At 39.5% G+C, this 15,645-nt stretch overlaps 1 long non-coding RNA gene across 1 annotated transcript in view; it reads left to right on the top strand.

Moving 5' to 3' along the window:
- The window catches only part of LOC122452154, a 53,280-nt gene that overhangs the window by 17,228 nt on the left and 20,407 nt on the right, over positions 1 to 15,645 (top strand). The window contains exons 2-3 of the long non-coding RNA XR_006272606.1: positions 11,296 to 11,330; positions 14,391 to 14,446. This is a non-coding gene — a long non-coding RNA (uncharacterized LOC122452154). The remainder of the gene's footprint in view (positions 1 to 11,295; positions 11,331 to 14,390; positions 14,447 to 15,645) is intronic.

Below are 15,645 nucleotides of genomic sequence, written 5' to 3'. Positions count from 1 at the left end.
GGTGGGGGCTCGCAAGTTTGGACTCTAAACTGGTGGAGACCTAAATGGTGGAGAGCACAGGCTTTTTATTGGTTGCCCAGATGTGGGGTAGGGGGAAGAGGGGGAGAACCAGGGCCTAAACGCCATCCGTGATCAATCACCAAAGGTGGAGTCAAGCCTTTTACTCAATAGCAGTGAGCATCACCTTTGCAAACCAGTCCCTCTTCTCACCTGCACTGTCCCCTGCTGTCACCATCACCTTTTACTTTCCTTCCTTCCTTCCTTATGTTCATGGACCTGCTCACCAGCTGACAGATGAGTGTCTTCACTCATTGTTTGCATCATCCAGCTGCAGTTGTGAGTTCCCGAGAGTTAAGATAACATCTACTGCTATATCCTCAGCACCTAAACAGTGCAGGAAGCATACTAGGTACACAAGCTTTTAAGAAAGAAATGTGTGTCCACCAGCTTTACTAGACTATATGTGCCAGACTGTGGCTGCTTCTAACAAAGTTGAATCCAGTGATTTAGAGGATTGCTTTGCGCTTCAGTAAATATTAGCGGAAATAATTCATCCTTTTACTTTAATACAGCACTTTTAGTTTTGATTTTTTTTTGTTTTTATTTATTTGTATTTTTATTGGAGTGTAGTTCATTTACAGTGTTGTATGAGTTTCCGGTGTGCGGCAAAGTGACTCAGTTATATATACATCTATTATTTTTCACATTCTTTCCATTATAGGTTATCACAGAATGCTGAATAGCGTTAGTTCCCTGTGCTCTAGAGCAGGTCTTTGTTATTTTTCAGTTTTATATATAGTAGGATATATCTGTAAATACCAAACTCCTACTATATCTCTCCACCCCTTTGTTAACCATAATTTGTTTTGTACGTCTGTGAGTCTGTTTCTATTTTTGTAAGTAAGTGAATTTGGATCATTTTTTTTGGATTCCACATATAAGTGATACATCATATGATAGTTACCTGTCTTCGATTCACTTCACTTAGCATGATAATTTCTAGGTCCATCCACGTTGCTGCAAAGGGCATTATTTGGGGGAAATGTATAGCATCTTTGCAAGGTTCTCATAACTTTAAAAAAAATCATTAATGTTTAGCTGATTTAAGGTTTTCCTCAGAGTTTTTACTTTCAGTAAAGAGACTAAACATATCTTTTATGAAATTGTGCCTCATTTTAGTCCTGAAATAGAGCAAAAACAAGTTTATTGACTCTTATTGATTTGCTTAAAAGTTTGGACAGAGCAGCAAATTTACTGAAGAGTTGGGAACTCAAGTCTGATGACAAAAATATGCTGAAATTTTAAACAATTTAGCGCTTATGCAGAATTGGCCACTCTTGTTCACAGAAAGCAACAAGAAATATCTTAATTTCTGGAACACTAAGTCAATTTTCAATTTAAAATCTACTATGTAAATACAGGACTGTACAGTTGAAGCCAGGGAAAATCTAATGAATAGCCTTTAGGTGAAACTCATTACATGTATTTATTAATATGTCAAAATATTCCATCCAACACAAATAAGTATATAGACAGACATATAGATTAATAAATAAATAAATTGCACAAAAAAGATATTGCTCTGCTTTCTGATCTAACCCACATGAGAAAACAGAAGTTATTGTCTTGAAACTAAACAGTACGTTTTGATTTATTACATGTTCTGAGACTTAGGCTGGTTATTTTTAGTACTTAAACATTTAGTTCACTCTAGTTTAGTAACTTCTTACAAAGGAATTTGACATTTTGCAGCTGTGCAATTATGTGGCTGCTGGACTCCACAACTGCCTGCAATGCTGTCCTTGCTGGGACAAGCCCCAAGCCAAGCCCCTCCTGGAGTCCACGCCTTGGTTAGCTTAGCTTTGCCCTGCCCGCCTTTTACTAAGTGAAGGAGGTGGAGTGCTGTGTGCTCCGCAGAGTAGTCTGTTGCTCGGCAACCAGGTCTTCCCTCTTAGGAAACAGGTCAGGAGAAAGAAACAGAGATGAGGGGGTGATTAAATGTTTGTCTGCCACCTCTGATAAAGCAGAAATCCTCTGAAAAGATATCATTCTGGATAGATATGAAACCCAAGGAAAACAAATTAATCTTATTAGGCAAAGGGTTAATATCTGTTTACTAGAAATGCTATTTCTCCTATCACCTGGAGGAAAGTTTTTGTAGTTTTAAATAGCGTCTAAGACCAATAGCATTCTACTCGATAAAGTTAGAAAATTTGATATGTTATGACTGCCACCTCAAGGTCAAACAAAAAAAAATTCAGTTTGAAAGATAAGAATGGATGTTTTATTTCATATAGGTCATTTATTTAGTTATTCAGAGGTACTTAAATGTCTTAAATAACAAACTCTAGCTTTTTTATGACATAAAAATTCCATTTTTTTCTCCTTTAACTTCAGAATTTGGATTGATGGTGTTTGTCAAAAAAAAAGAAAAAGAAAAAAGAAAAACCAATGAAAAACTGCATTGTAGAATCTTGACTCTCTCTGATTGGAAAATTTGAAACGGAAAGTACTCTTTTTAAATGAAAATTTTCTTTCATGTATTAAAAGATGTGAACTTGTGATAACTGTATACCATTTGGTGAATTTACAGTCTAAAAAAATTAAAATTAAGATCTGCAAACATATGGTAAAACAGACATTTGGGCTAGGAATAGTAGTCAGAAAAAAAGAATCCATGATTATTTAAAAGTCCGCTCTTACCACCCCTGTTAAATCAAATTTTCTTTTTAAAAATATTTTGTCTCAGCTGATATAATTATACATGCTAAACTATCACACACTTTTTTTCTATATGACATATGCTATTTAAAATGGATGCTGTGCCGCTTCACTTCTTTGTGGTTAAGACTCATTCTCAGGAGTAGCACTTCTCATTTTTAGGAGGCGAGTCGCTTAAGAGAACGTGGTGTCACTCCCCCCTCAGCCCCTCAAGGGGAATAGCTAAGTTGACCCAGGACACCGTGGGTGCTTCTATGTGTGCGTTGATGACTCCACCAGAACCTCAAACTGGACCTAAGTAATAACTTATCCATATATTTGTTTACAGTTCATTCTTTCATTCATTCATTGATGATTCAGCTTTTACAAGGCCAAGGATAATAACAATTAAATTAATTTGGCAACAGTTTACTACTTCCCAGTGGGTTTTCTCAGTAGAGAATATATTGGCTTTGAGAATTGTAGACAACTTAAATATATTTAAAATCCACAGGAGAATGTGGGAGAAGAGTCAGCTCTTTTTTATTCATGATTAGCTCACTAAATTACAAATTCAAAAATCTATCTCTACTTTGTCTTCTGTAAAATGGTGTTTAAATTCTCTTATATATCTGTGAAGAGGTATCATTTTGGAGATCTTATTTTTTTTTCCATTTATTTTTATTAGTTGGAGGCTAATTACTTTACAATATTGTAGTGGTTTTTGCCATACATTGACATGAATCAGCCATGGATTTACATGTGTTCCCCATCCCGATCCCCCCTCCCACCTCCCTCCCCATCCGATTCCTCTGGGTCTTCCCAGTGCACCAGGCCCGAGCACTTGTCTCATGCATCCAACCTGGGCTGGTGGTCTGTTTCACCCTTGATAATATACATGTTTCAATGCTATTCTCTCAGATCATCCCACTCTCACCTTCTCCCACAGAGTCCAAAAGTCTGTTCTGTACATCTGTGTCTCTTTTTCTGTTTTGCATATAGGGTTATCATTACCATCTTTAAAAAATTCCATATATATGCGTTGGTATACTGTATTGGTGTTTTTCTTTCTGGCTTACTTCACTCTGTATAATGGGCTCCAGTTTCATCCATCTCATTAGAACTGATTCAAATGAATTCTTTTTAACGTCTGAGTAATATTCCATGGTGTATATGTACCACAGCTTCCTTATCCATTCATCTGCTGATGGGCATCTAGGTTGCTTCCATGTCCTGGCTATTATAAACAGTGCTGCGATGAACATTGGGGTGCACATGTCTCTTTCAGATCTGGTTTCCTTGGTGTGTATGCCCAGGAGTGGGATTGCTGGGTCATATGGCAGTTCTATTTCCAGTTTTTTAAGGAAGGAAATCTTATTTTTAAATGTATGTTAGATCTTAGTTATAGTTAATAATGCTATAATTAAGAATAATGCTGCTATATAACCAATAATAAACAATTCTAGCCTATATAAAATACACACATTTATATTCTCATTTTTATAAATATATTGAGTTTAGCTCATGTAAATGGTTTTAATTTTCAATAAGATGTATTATTATGATTTAGTATTGCTGCATGATGAATAATGGAAAATTATCACATGCACACATATTTGTATTTTATAGTGACCCTGGAGACTTAGTTCAGCAGATCATAACTGTAATTTAGTATCTTTATCTTTATATCTGTCCTTAGAGCTGGAACATTTTCCATCCATAACTTTCTCACTCCCACTTTTCAGTTCTCATGCTGGCAGTTAAACCTCAGAAGCATCCAACCGCTTCCAAAATGATGTCCTGACCCCTGTGTTATGATTCATCTCCCTTTGCTCAAACGTGAGGAGGTCACACTCTGAGGGACTGTTGTTTAGTCCTAAGTCGTGTCTGACTCTTTGCGACCCTAAGGACTGTAGCCCAATAGGCTCCTCTGACAATGGGATTTCTCAGGCAAGAATTTTGGAATGGGTTGCCATTTCCTTCTCCAGGGAATTTTCCTGACCCAGAGATCAAACCCCTGTCTTCTGTTTGGCAGCAAATCCTTTACCACTGAGCCACCTGGGAAGCCCCGTGCATGGGATAACTTTCCTCAAAACCCATGATATGTAAGGTGAATTCCCAAAAAACATCTACTTCTGCTTCATTGACTATGCTAAAGCCTTTGACTGTCTGGATTACAACAAACTGTGGACAATTCTTAAAGAAATGGAAATACCAGACCACCTTACCTGCCTCCTGAGAAACCTGTATGCAGGTCAAGAAACAACAGAACTAGACCTGGAGGAACGTACTGATTGAAAATTGGAAAAGGAGTATGTCAGGGCTGTACGTTGTCACCCTGCTTATTTAACTTATATGAAGTCTGAAATGCCAGGCTGGATGAATTACAAACTGGAATCAAGACTGAAAGTGAAAGTTGCTCAGTCACGTCCAACTCTTTGTGACCCCATGGACTATACAGTCCATGGAATTCTCCAGGCCAGAATAATGGAGTGGGTAACCCTTCCCTTCTCCAGGGGATCTCCCCAACCCAAGGATCGAACCCAGGTCTCCCACACTCCAGGTGGATTCTTTACCAGCTGAGCCACAAGGGAAGCCCAGAATCGGGATGGCTGGGAGAAACATCAACAGCCTCAGGCATGCAGATGGTACCACTCTAATGACAGAAAGTGAAGAGGAACTAAAGAGACTCTTGATGAGGGTGAAAGAGGAGAGTGAAAATGCTGGCTTAAAACTCAACATTCAAACAAAATAAGATCACGGCATCTGGTCCCATCACTTCATGACAAACAGAAGGAGAAAAAGTGGAATCAGTGGCAGATTTTGTTTTCTGGGGCTCCAAAATCACCGCAAATGGTGGCTGCAGCCATTAGATTAAAAGATGCTTTCTCCTTGGAAGGAAAGCTATGACAAATCTAGACAACGTATTAAAAAGCAGAGACAGAGACTGCCAACAAATGTCAACATAGTCAAAACTATAGTTTTTCCAGTAGTCATGTATGGATGTGAGAATCGAACCATAAAGAAGGCTGAACACCAAAGAATTGATGCTTTAGAACTGTGGTGTTGGAGAAGACTCTGGAGAGTCCCTTGGACAGCAAGGAGATCATACCAGTCAATCCTAAAGGAGATCAACCCTGGGACTGATGCTGAAGCTGAAGCTCCAATACTTTGGCCACATGATATGAAGAGCTGACTTATTGGAAAAGCCCCTGATGCTGGGAAAGGTTGAGGGCAGGAGGAGAAGGGGATGACAGAAGATCAAATGGTTGGATGGCATCACCGACTCAGTGGACATGAATTTGAGCAAACTCTGGGAGATTGTGAATAACAGGGAAGCCAGGTGTGCTGCAGTCCATGGGGTCCCAAAGAGTAGGACACAACTTAGCGACAGAACAACTGCAACATTTCTATTTTAACATGGCCTGGTTGGGTTTTGCTTTGGAGGAAAATTTGCCAAAATATGCTTCTGATATTTTGTCACAATGTGTCTTTTTAATAAGAAAATAACACAGCCTCATATAACTTTGGCAGGTATAGCTAACCTCTGGACTCTCTTGCTTTATAAGATTGCTTCACAACTGTGTAGACTTGCCGTGTGTCAAACAATTTGCATTTAAACGTGATAATCAGGAAAAAGAGGTTTTTTAAAACATAAAGCTCAGATCAAGAATATATTGTACATGCAAATATGCTGATTTAGATGCAGAAGATGAATTCTAACAGTGGGCAAATCTAGAAATTAAGGCTAACACTTTTCCTGAGTGCCCAGTAATGTCGAATTACAATTGAACACCTATAGAAATAAATGTGACATCCAAATGGTTACCAAATGAATATATTATGCTCTGTGATGTTTCACTGAATTCTAAATGAGTGCAGAATGATGACATACCAAGAGGTGCTGAAGTACTTCAGACACACTCAGTCAAACTCGTGTGGTTAAATAAAAATCCGTGGAATGTTCCTTATATAAAATGAGTTTTTCCTGTTCAGAGGAGAAGTAGAGCAATTTATTTTTTCTTTTACAGACTCATCGCAAGTATGAGTTCACTTTAATAAACTTGCTTCGGCTTTTAAAGAAACTCTCGCAGTTTGAAAGTTACACTGCAGTGTTTTTGAACTCTAGTGTGACAAGTTACAGTCTTGCCTTTATTGTGTCCTGTGGCACTTCAGTTCAGTCGCTCAGTCGTGTCCGACTTTTTTCGACCCCATGGACTGTGACACTTACCCTGTGCCCCTGTGGCACTTACTAAGCTACATTTTCTGTGTTTATTCAGTGAAGCAGTTGTGAGTTGGTTAAGTGGACTAATGGGCAGGATAAGTTAATGCAACTGAAAGGCTTTCCAGTAAACTAGGGAGTTGGGAGGTTTTAATTAGTTAAATGTCCTGGTTCATGTACATTTTTTTTTTTTTTACTATATCTATATAAGAAATCTTAAATGCTCTACATTTAGGTGACGCTAAAAATGCACCTATATTCCAAGCTCCTACTCCCTTTGATAGCTGTAGATTAATGATGTTGTTCGGTCGCTAAGTCAGGTCTGACTCTTTGAAACCCTTTGGACTGCAGCACGCCAGGCTCCTCTGTCCTCCATGATCCCCTGGCGTTGGCTCAAATTTATGTCCATTGAGTCAGTGATGCTATCTAACCACCTCATCTCAGCTGCATATTGGACACCTTCTGACCTGGGTGGGTCATCTTCCAGTGTCATAGCTTTTTGCCTTTTCATACTGTTCATGGGGTTCTCGCAGCAAGAATACTGGAGTGGGTTCCCAGTGTCCTCCTCCAGCGGGCCACAATTTGTCAGAACTTCACTACGACCCATCTGTCTTGGGTGGCCTGCCCAGCGTGGTTCACAGCTTCTTTGAGTTATGTAAATTCCTCTGTCAGGACAAGGCTGTGATCCATGAAGGATTAATGGTTAGGGAGTGAATTTCAAAGAGTAAGCTGGTCAACAATGGCCTCTCTGAGGACGGCTCTCTGGGGCGGGATCTGCTCCAACAACTGGAGGCGCAGACAACACCCACCGAGTGTCAAGTCCACGTGTGATGAGGACATCCTGGGACAGAGCTGGGTCAGAGAGGAGGGCAGAGGGGAGCCCGGGTGGGGGCTCCTCTCCGGGTTGTGGAGAGAAGGAGCAGAGAGAACTAGGGAAGCAGGACACACCGCCGCGGCCCAGCTCAGCCGTGCACCACGGAATCCCGCCTGGGAAAGTCGCAAAATATCGCAAATCCCAAGTCTGCCAGTGACTTGGTATGAGGTGTTGGTGAGCCCTCTCCCAGTTTCCGTGTTCACACTGTAAAATGGGAGTCGGTGTAGATTGCTGGGTCATTGCAGGTTTGGCAGAATCACTTGTATTATACAGCACGAAGTTCACCTGACCAATTAATGGCTGTGGTTACCATTATTTCTCTGGGTCTCCCAAGGACCCAGCACCCCAGGAGCTGGCTGTCCAGACCTGCTCCCCAGTAACCCTTGCGCCAAGACCCCTTCCATCCCTGAAGCCCTTCCATGCCCCCGCCCCCCTCACCCCGATCTTCTGCTCCCTGCTTCATCCCTGGCACATTAGCCCACAGGTGTGTTCATTCCTCCTACAGTCAGATCCTTTGCCTTAGGGGTTTTCATCCTAGATGCTCTCTTGATCTTCAAATAAATGGGTGCCTGTTTCTTGTGGTCTTAGCTTAAATATCTCCACCTCTGTTAGGTCTTCTCTGAGCATCAAATCTGCTAAGAAAATTATTTTTAAAAATCTGAAAATAAAAATTAAAAAAAGTTTATATAAAAATTATATAAAATTTTTCCAACCACCCTACTTCACTTTCCCCTAGCCAGTATTACTGTCTTATATTTTCTTGTATTTATCGATGGACTGTTTTTGCCCCACTAGAATGCAAACTGCTTGTGAGCAGAGTTTGGTTAATCGGTTCTGTATCTCCTCTACCTACTCTGGTGCTTAAATAAAGGTGCTCAGTAAATATTCGTTGGATGAATAAGCGTGTAGCGCAAGATGGATTGGGGGTTATGTTTGCATTTTCTACGTGTGGGGAAGCCCCTCCTGGGTGCAGGTGGTTCTGATTTCCTCAGGGTATTCTGAGGTCTTTTTCTCTCAGATGCGGGTTAACGACTGCTTACTGCTTCTCCTTTTCTTCCTCTTCCTGTTCCTCCTCCTTCTTGTCCACTTCATCCTCCTTCTTTGTCTTCTGTTCCTTCTTTTGCTCCTCCTCCTCCTTCCTCTGGCTCAGCTTGCCTTAGCCTGTCCAGAGACCCAATTTAAGTTTTCCCCACTCAGGAGCAGTCAGTGTGGAATGAAAGCAGCTGGAGGTTACAGTCAATAAAGAGCAAATTAAGAACATGATACTTGTGAATTCAGGTTTCTGAATAGGGCTCTTAATGAAAGTGTGGAGCTGTAAATTGCCTCCTGTCCACTGAGAAGACAGGACTGCTGGATAAAAAGAGAATAATAGTGTGATGACCTCTTTCTTTTCCGAAAGACACATGGAAGCTGCCCAGGGAAGCTATAGGCCCCTCATGGGGCCCAAGACACTCGCTGACAGTTTCTGGAAGTCCAGTGGAAATCTGCTGGGGTCCTGAAATGGAACAAGGCTTGAGGAGAGCTGTTTACCTGGAATGAGTGTCTTTCTTTATTCTCTAAAATTTCAACTTTTTGACTTCCAAGAACATCTGATTCAAATAATCATATCTTATTAATTCTGTATACTCCTGCTGTAGTTCAGTCGATAAGTTGTGTCCGACTCTTTGCAACCCCATGGACTGCAGCACGCCAGGCCTCCCTGTCCTCCACCATCTCCCAGAGCTTGCTCAGAATGATGTCCAGAGTCAGTGATGCCATCCAACCATCTCGTCCTCTGTCATCCCCTTCTCCTCCTGCCTTCAACCTTTCCCAGCATCAGGGTCTTTTCCAGTGAGTTGGCTGTTCGCATCAGGTGGCCAAAGTATCACATAATCATATCTTATTAATTCTATACATAGAAGATAAATTAAGAAACATCCAATATTCACTACCTCCTGGTAGTTTAAATTCCTTTCATGGGGCATTTCTTCTGGGTTTCCTTTGGCCAGTCATCTTGCTTTGCCTGCTTCTGAGTCTGTATTTGTTTTTTTTTTCTTCCTGTTTCTTTTTTTTTTTTTGTATTTGGTTAATCTCGGGGTACTCCCGTGTGTGCTTGGCTGTCTCTTAGCCAAGATAGACTCCAGTGAAGAGGTCTGTGTGTAACTCGATACCACCCTTCTTCCTACCTCCAATGTACTTTATGGTCAGGAAGGTCTCCTCCGTCTCAAGAATGAGAAATATGTCACTTATCTTTAATCACAGCAAGGCTCAGCTTCTATCTTGCTCCTGCTTTCTTCACATTGGAGTATCAGTCCACAGGTACCCTGTGTGCTAACTCTGGGCCCTTCTATCTCCTGCCTTGGGTGGACTCTATGTTTATTTTTAAAAGTCCACATATAAGTGGACGGGGGCAGTTCAAACCAATGTTGTTCAAGGGTCAACTGTAAATTTGCATTATTTGTAATTTTGCCAACTTTGCAGTTTTGTCAATACTAATTGAACCTTAAAATTATTCAAAGTTCTATTATATTAAGCTTTCTCATGAAACGGGTTACCAGTATTAATCTACAACAGTGCATAGACCTGTACTTTAATCTTCAAATGGCACACTTGTACTTTACTTACAGATGGCCTCAATCCTAGCCAGTTACACTTTCAAAGAGCAGAACGTGTTTCTAAATGCTTGGGGTCAAGTACGTGAATGCTCAACAGTATGTCCTCTCAATGGTTTATGGCAATTATCTGAGCCATCTTTGCAAATATCCAAGCGCTAATAATGCTCACATTTGAGCATTAGCTGGGAATGTTATTGTCTTCACTTACCTGCCAAATGTGCAATAAAGACGCTTATCCTTTAGGTGGCTATTAAATCTTTAATGTTCAATTATTTCCAAGTCTGTGACCACTATTTTATTTCATATGGTTATTTTAATTAAATTATTGAATTACAGTTATGAGGTATCTTGTTGCATGGCTAATATTTAGTGAATATCTGACTTGAATGATTTCTGCATTGTTGAACTGATCAATCAGATCTCCTCAGCACAGGAATGATATTTGATACTATACTTTTCTATAATAGCAGTTACAGTAAAGAATAGGGCCTTGGACTTGATAAGATGTACATAAAGGAAGTGAACAATGTCTGCTCTGCACAGTTTGGTGGTGAAATGATAGTGCTATGATAACTGTATGGAATGGATGTGGTGGTTTATTTTTTTTTTTTGATAAAGAGAAGATTGCTTCACACTTTTAATTTCAATTAACATGAAATTATAGAATATAAAATTCCATAATTATGGAAATTAGGAAGCAAGTGTACTGACATTTAGTATAGTTCAAAATAATGAGCAGAAACGAAAGAAAATGAAACTCAGAAACTATTACCAGCTTAATGTTTAGACAGTTTTAGATCTTGGTGGAGATTTAATCTGAGAGCAATCCAATTTATTGTTTTGTTCTTTGTAGTTCCCATTTACAACAAAGTTCATTAAAATTTAAATTTCTTATTATTTTTCAGAAACGTGTAAGAATTCACCGAAGGCTACAGTCAGGGTAAGGGTTGACTATGGGTGCTAGCACCCTGTGTTTCTCCTCTTCCTGGCAATTTGGCATCTGAAAGGACAGCTAAGTGGTGTCGAAAGCCGTACTCTTTCATATGTGTGTGTGTGTAAGTCACTAGGTCATGTCCGACTCTCTGCAACCCCGTGGACTGTAGCCTACCAGGCTACTCTGTCCGTGCGATTCTCCAGGCAAGTATATTGGAATGGGTAGCCGTTCCCTTCACCAGGGGATCTCCCCAACCCAGGGATTGAACCTGGGTTTCCTGCATCGTGGGCAGATTCTTTACTGTCTGAAGCACCAGGGGAGCCCACTCTTTCATGTATGAGGTCTGAATTAATCACACATACTGGGTTTCTCAAATTATGGTATGAAAATGTCCCCTTCTATGTCCTCCACACTCCCCCATCCCAGCTCCCCCATTCTGGACATATCCTAGGAAAGACTCTGTCTCCTCATAAGGAAAGTTTACTTTTTTAAAATTTCATTTACAAAGACACCTAAAAAATAATGTGAACACCTTCTGGATCACCTGAATTGTTGTTTAGTCACTAAGTTGTGTCTGAATCATCTGAATAACTGTGCTATAACTGAGTACAGTTAGGTCATCCCAGGGCTCCTCTCTGCTTTATTATTATTATCAGAAACACATAAAATTTGCCATCTTAACCATTTTCAAGTGTGCAGATTAACCAAATGTGCATTTTTGTGTTACATATCTCTTAGTACTTCTTTATCTTATACAATTGAAACTGTTCATTGACCACTCCCCTTCTCCACCTCTCCCCAGCTCCTAGAAGCCACCATCTACTTTCTGTCTCTGAGTATTTGACCATTTTTGACTTCTCATATCCTCAAGCTTCATCCATGTTGTAGCATGTGGACTTGCCTTCAAGTTCACGGATTCATCTGCTTGATTGACTCTCCTGTTAATTCTTTTTAGTGAATTTTTCAATCCATTTACTGAATTCTTAAGCTCCAGTATGTCTGTTTAGTTCTCTTTAAGAGTGTCTTATCTCCTGATGTTCTCATTTTTTACATGCACTATTTTACTGATTTCATCCAGTTGTCTATCTGTGTTGTCTTGAAGTACTTGACTTCCATAAGATGATTATTTTGAATTCTTTGTGAGGCAATTCATAGATCTCCATCTCTTTAGTGTCATTTTCTGGAGAATTTGTTCCTTTAGTTGGGCCAAGTTTCCCTGTTTCTTCATATACCTTATTTGTCATGATTGGAAAAAAACATAGACACTTTCACCTGTCATTATACAGCCTGGCCTCATACAGGGGAAGGCCTTCACCAATTAGTTTGGGTAAAGCCTCTGGGGACCTCTCAAACCTTTTATCGGAATGGGTCATCTCTGGAATTGTGTGTGTCCTTTTCCCAGGGAGAGGTATTTGATGGTTTCCTTTTCAGGAGTTTGTGATATCTTGCTCCCTCTGGTGTTTCTCTGTGGTACTACACGTGCTGCTGTTCTCCATGGCCCTCAAACATCCAAGATGTGCTGGGTTTCCTTGTCGCTGTTGTTTTTAAATTTTTATTGGAGTATAGTGGCTTTCATCAGTTCAGTTCAGTTCAGTCGCTCAGTCGAGTCCGACTCTTTGCGACCCCATGAATCGCAGCACGCCAGGTCTCCCTGTCCATCACCAACTCCTGGAGTTTACTCAATGTGCTATTCCTGAGGCACGGCAAAGTGAAACAGCCATGCATACATATACGTCCTCTTTTTTGGATTTCCTTCCCACTTAGGTTACCACAGAGCACTGAACAGAGAAAACTAGGGGGGAGATGGAATCACTTGTAACCCATATTGAAATCCAAAAAATCTAATACTGTAGCTGCCAAAAAGCACATTCACATTCTAAATATGATTTGACTGCAACAGAATGACATTTCTGTCACGATAATTAAAAAAATGAATAAATAACAAAAAATGTTAATTTAAATTTATATTGTTTGTATATAGTTTTAAATTTTGTTTGCTTAGTGTTATGTGAGGTATAAGAAATATGTGCCTTTTGTTACTCAACCTGGTAACATCAAAATAAAAATAGTCAATGTGGGCTATCTGCTAGCATATTTTTCTGTTTAAAAGAGGTTCCTACCTGTTACAAGTTGTATTAGGTGCTGCCCAAATTTCCTGGGTTGGAGTCCTAACCCCAAATACCTCAGAATGTGAACTTTTTTGGAAATAGGATCATTGCAGATATGATTAGTTAAGATAAAGTCATAATGGAGTAGAGTGGGTTCCTGATCCAATAGACTTATGTCTTTATAACAAGCGGAAATTTAGATACATGCCACATATACAGGAGGGCTTCCCAAGTGGCGCTAGTGGTAAGGAGCCCACCTGCCATTTCAGGAGACATAAGAGACTTGGGTTCGATCCCTGCGTTGGGAAGATTCTCTGGAGGAAGAAAATGGCAACCCACTCCAGTATTCTTGCCTGGAGAATCCCATGGACAGAGAAGCCTGGCGGGCTACAGTCCTTAGAGTCTCAAAGAGTCGTACACAATTAAAGCAACTTAGCACGCACATATCCAGGAAGAATGCCACAAGAACATGAAGATGGTCACCTTCAGTGACAGATACCTGGAACAGTGTTCCTCTTGGATCTAAAAAGAACTAACACTCCCATGTCTTGATTTCAAAATTCTAGGCTCCAGACCTATAAGGCAATAAATTTGTATGGTTTAAGCCATCCAGTTTGTGAATGGCTTTGTTATAGCAACTATACTTTGCTATACTTTGTTATAGCAACCCTAGCAAATGAACACATCTGACTGAGGTTCTGAAAAATACTTAGCTTTCTTCTCCTCTGTAAATTTGCTCAATATGCTTGAAGCTGTCTCACATGACTCATTTCGGCAAAAATTATATATATATATCTATATATATCTGTTTTTAAACCTCTTTTCCCAATTGTCCCTTGAATTTACTTGTAATATTATTTATTCAATTAAACTGGAGCTTAAAAGATCTGTTTTAAAATAGTTTCCATGATGTCACTTCCTTTTTTGCTGACCTTTCTTTTTTTACACACTCACACAGTTTTGGAGAGTCAGAAACCCTAGGACCAATTGACCATCATCGAGAAAACTGCCAAGGTACACCATATGTGAATGTGACGTGTGACTGGATGGTGATGGCGCTTGTATCAAAAGAACGCACAGTAAACTCCATTGCATTCTTTATAGTCATCACTGGTATAGTATTTAATACTTACATATTTGCCCTTCACTTTTCTGACCTCTTCCTTTTTTCATTCTTCCTACCTGTCTGGGCATTACTGCTTGTCTTTTTCTGTATTTCTCTTGATTACATATATCTAGATTACATATTACATATTCTTGTCTCAATTCACATGCGATATTTTTCTTACAAGATGATAATTATTTAATTATGTTTTAGAGAATTTCTTGCCTACTATTTGTGTTCCTAGAGCTAAAGAAAAAGGGTATCAAGAAATCACCTGAGAGAAAAAGAAAATAGTCTCCAGATTCCATCATTTCCCATAAATCCTCTTTGCTTTTTCTCTGACTAATGAATGCAGAGTGGAAATTACTAACACTCCAGCAGCAACATGGATGCTGAGATGCTTGCAGAAGGCCTGGAATGTCATTCAGGATTCGTTCATTTTCTATGCAGATCATGGCATCTGAGTTAGGACAGGAGTGTCAGAGGGAAAGGGTGTGTTCTTGGTACTGCAGAAAACTGTCAAGGTGACTAGGTGGCATAGCAACTCACTCAATTATAAAAATAAATCTGAAAAGAGAGTGTATCAGGCACGGATTTTCAATTTCACTCCTGTCAATGTCAGATGGAGAATATACGTTGAAAATCGTAGTTACCGGGATCCCAGAAAAAAGCGTTAGAGAAGGAATAGTAGCAGAAAACCCAACCCTACAAAGACGAGGATATAAAATACCCTCATCTTCAGGTTATTTGAGATTGCTATAGTTGACAGCTTTTGAAATATTTTCTGAATTAGAGGCAGGGAGTAACTTTTCTATAAAATTTAAATCTCTCTATATATGTAGTGCATTCTGAACTTTATGGAATTGTGTGTTTGTTTTGAGTTTTTTTAATGAAAGTTTTGCACTCACTTTTACCTACAGGTGTGTTTTTCTCCAGCATTAATCTTATCGTGAACCAAATAAGTAGCAAAGACCAGGGAATACTTAACATTTAGAAAAGAAATTTAATTGAAAATCAATCCTAAATAATACATTCAATTAATAATTAATAATTATTAATCAATATTATTAATTCAATAATAATTGAATTAATACATTCAATTAATAAT

This window comes from Cervus canadensis, chromosome 13, assembly GCF_019320065.1.
Source record: "Cervus canadensis isolate Bull #8, Minnesota chromosome 13, ASM1932006v1, whole genome shotgun sequence".
NCBI lineage: Eukaryota > Metazoa > Chordata > Mammalia > Artiodactyla > Cervidae > Cervus > Cervus canadensis.
The sequence above is the reverse complement of the archived record's forward strand: the minus strand, read 5'-3'. Positions and strand labels throughout refer to the sequence as shown.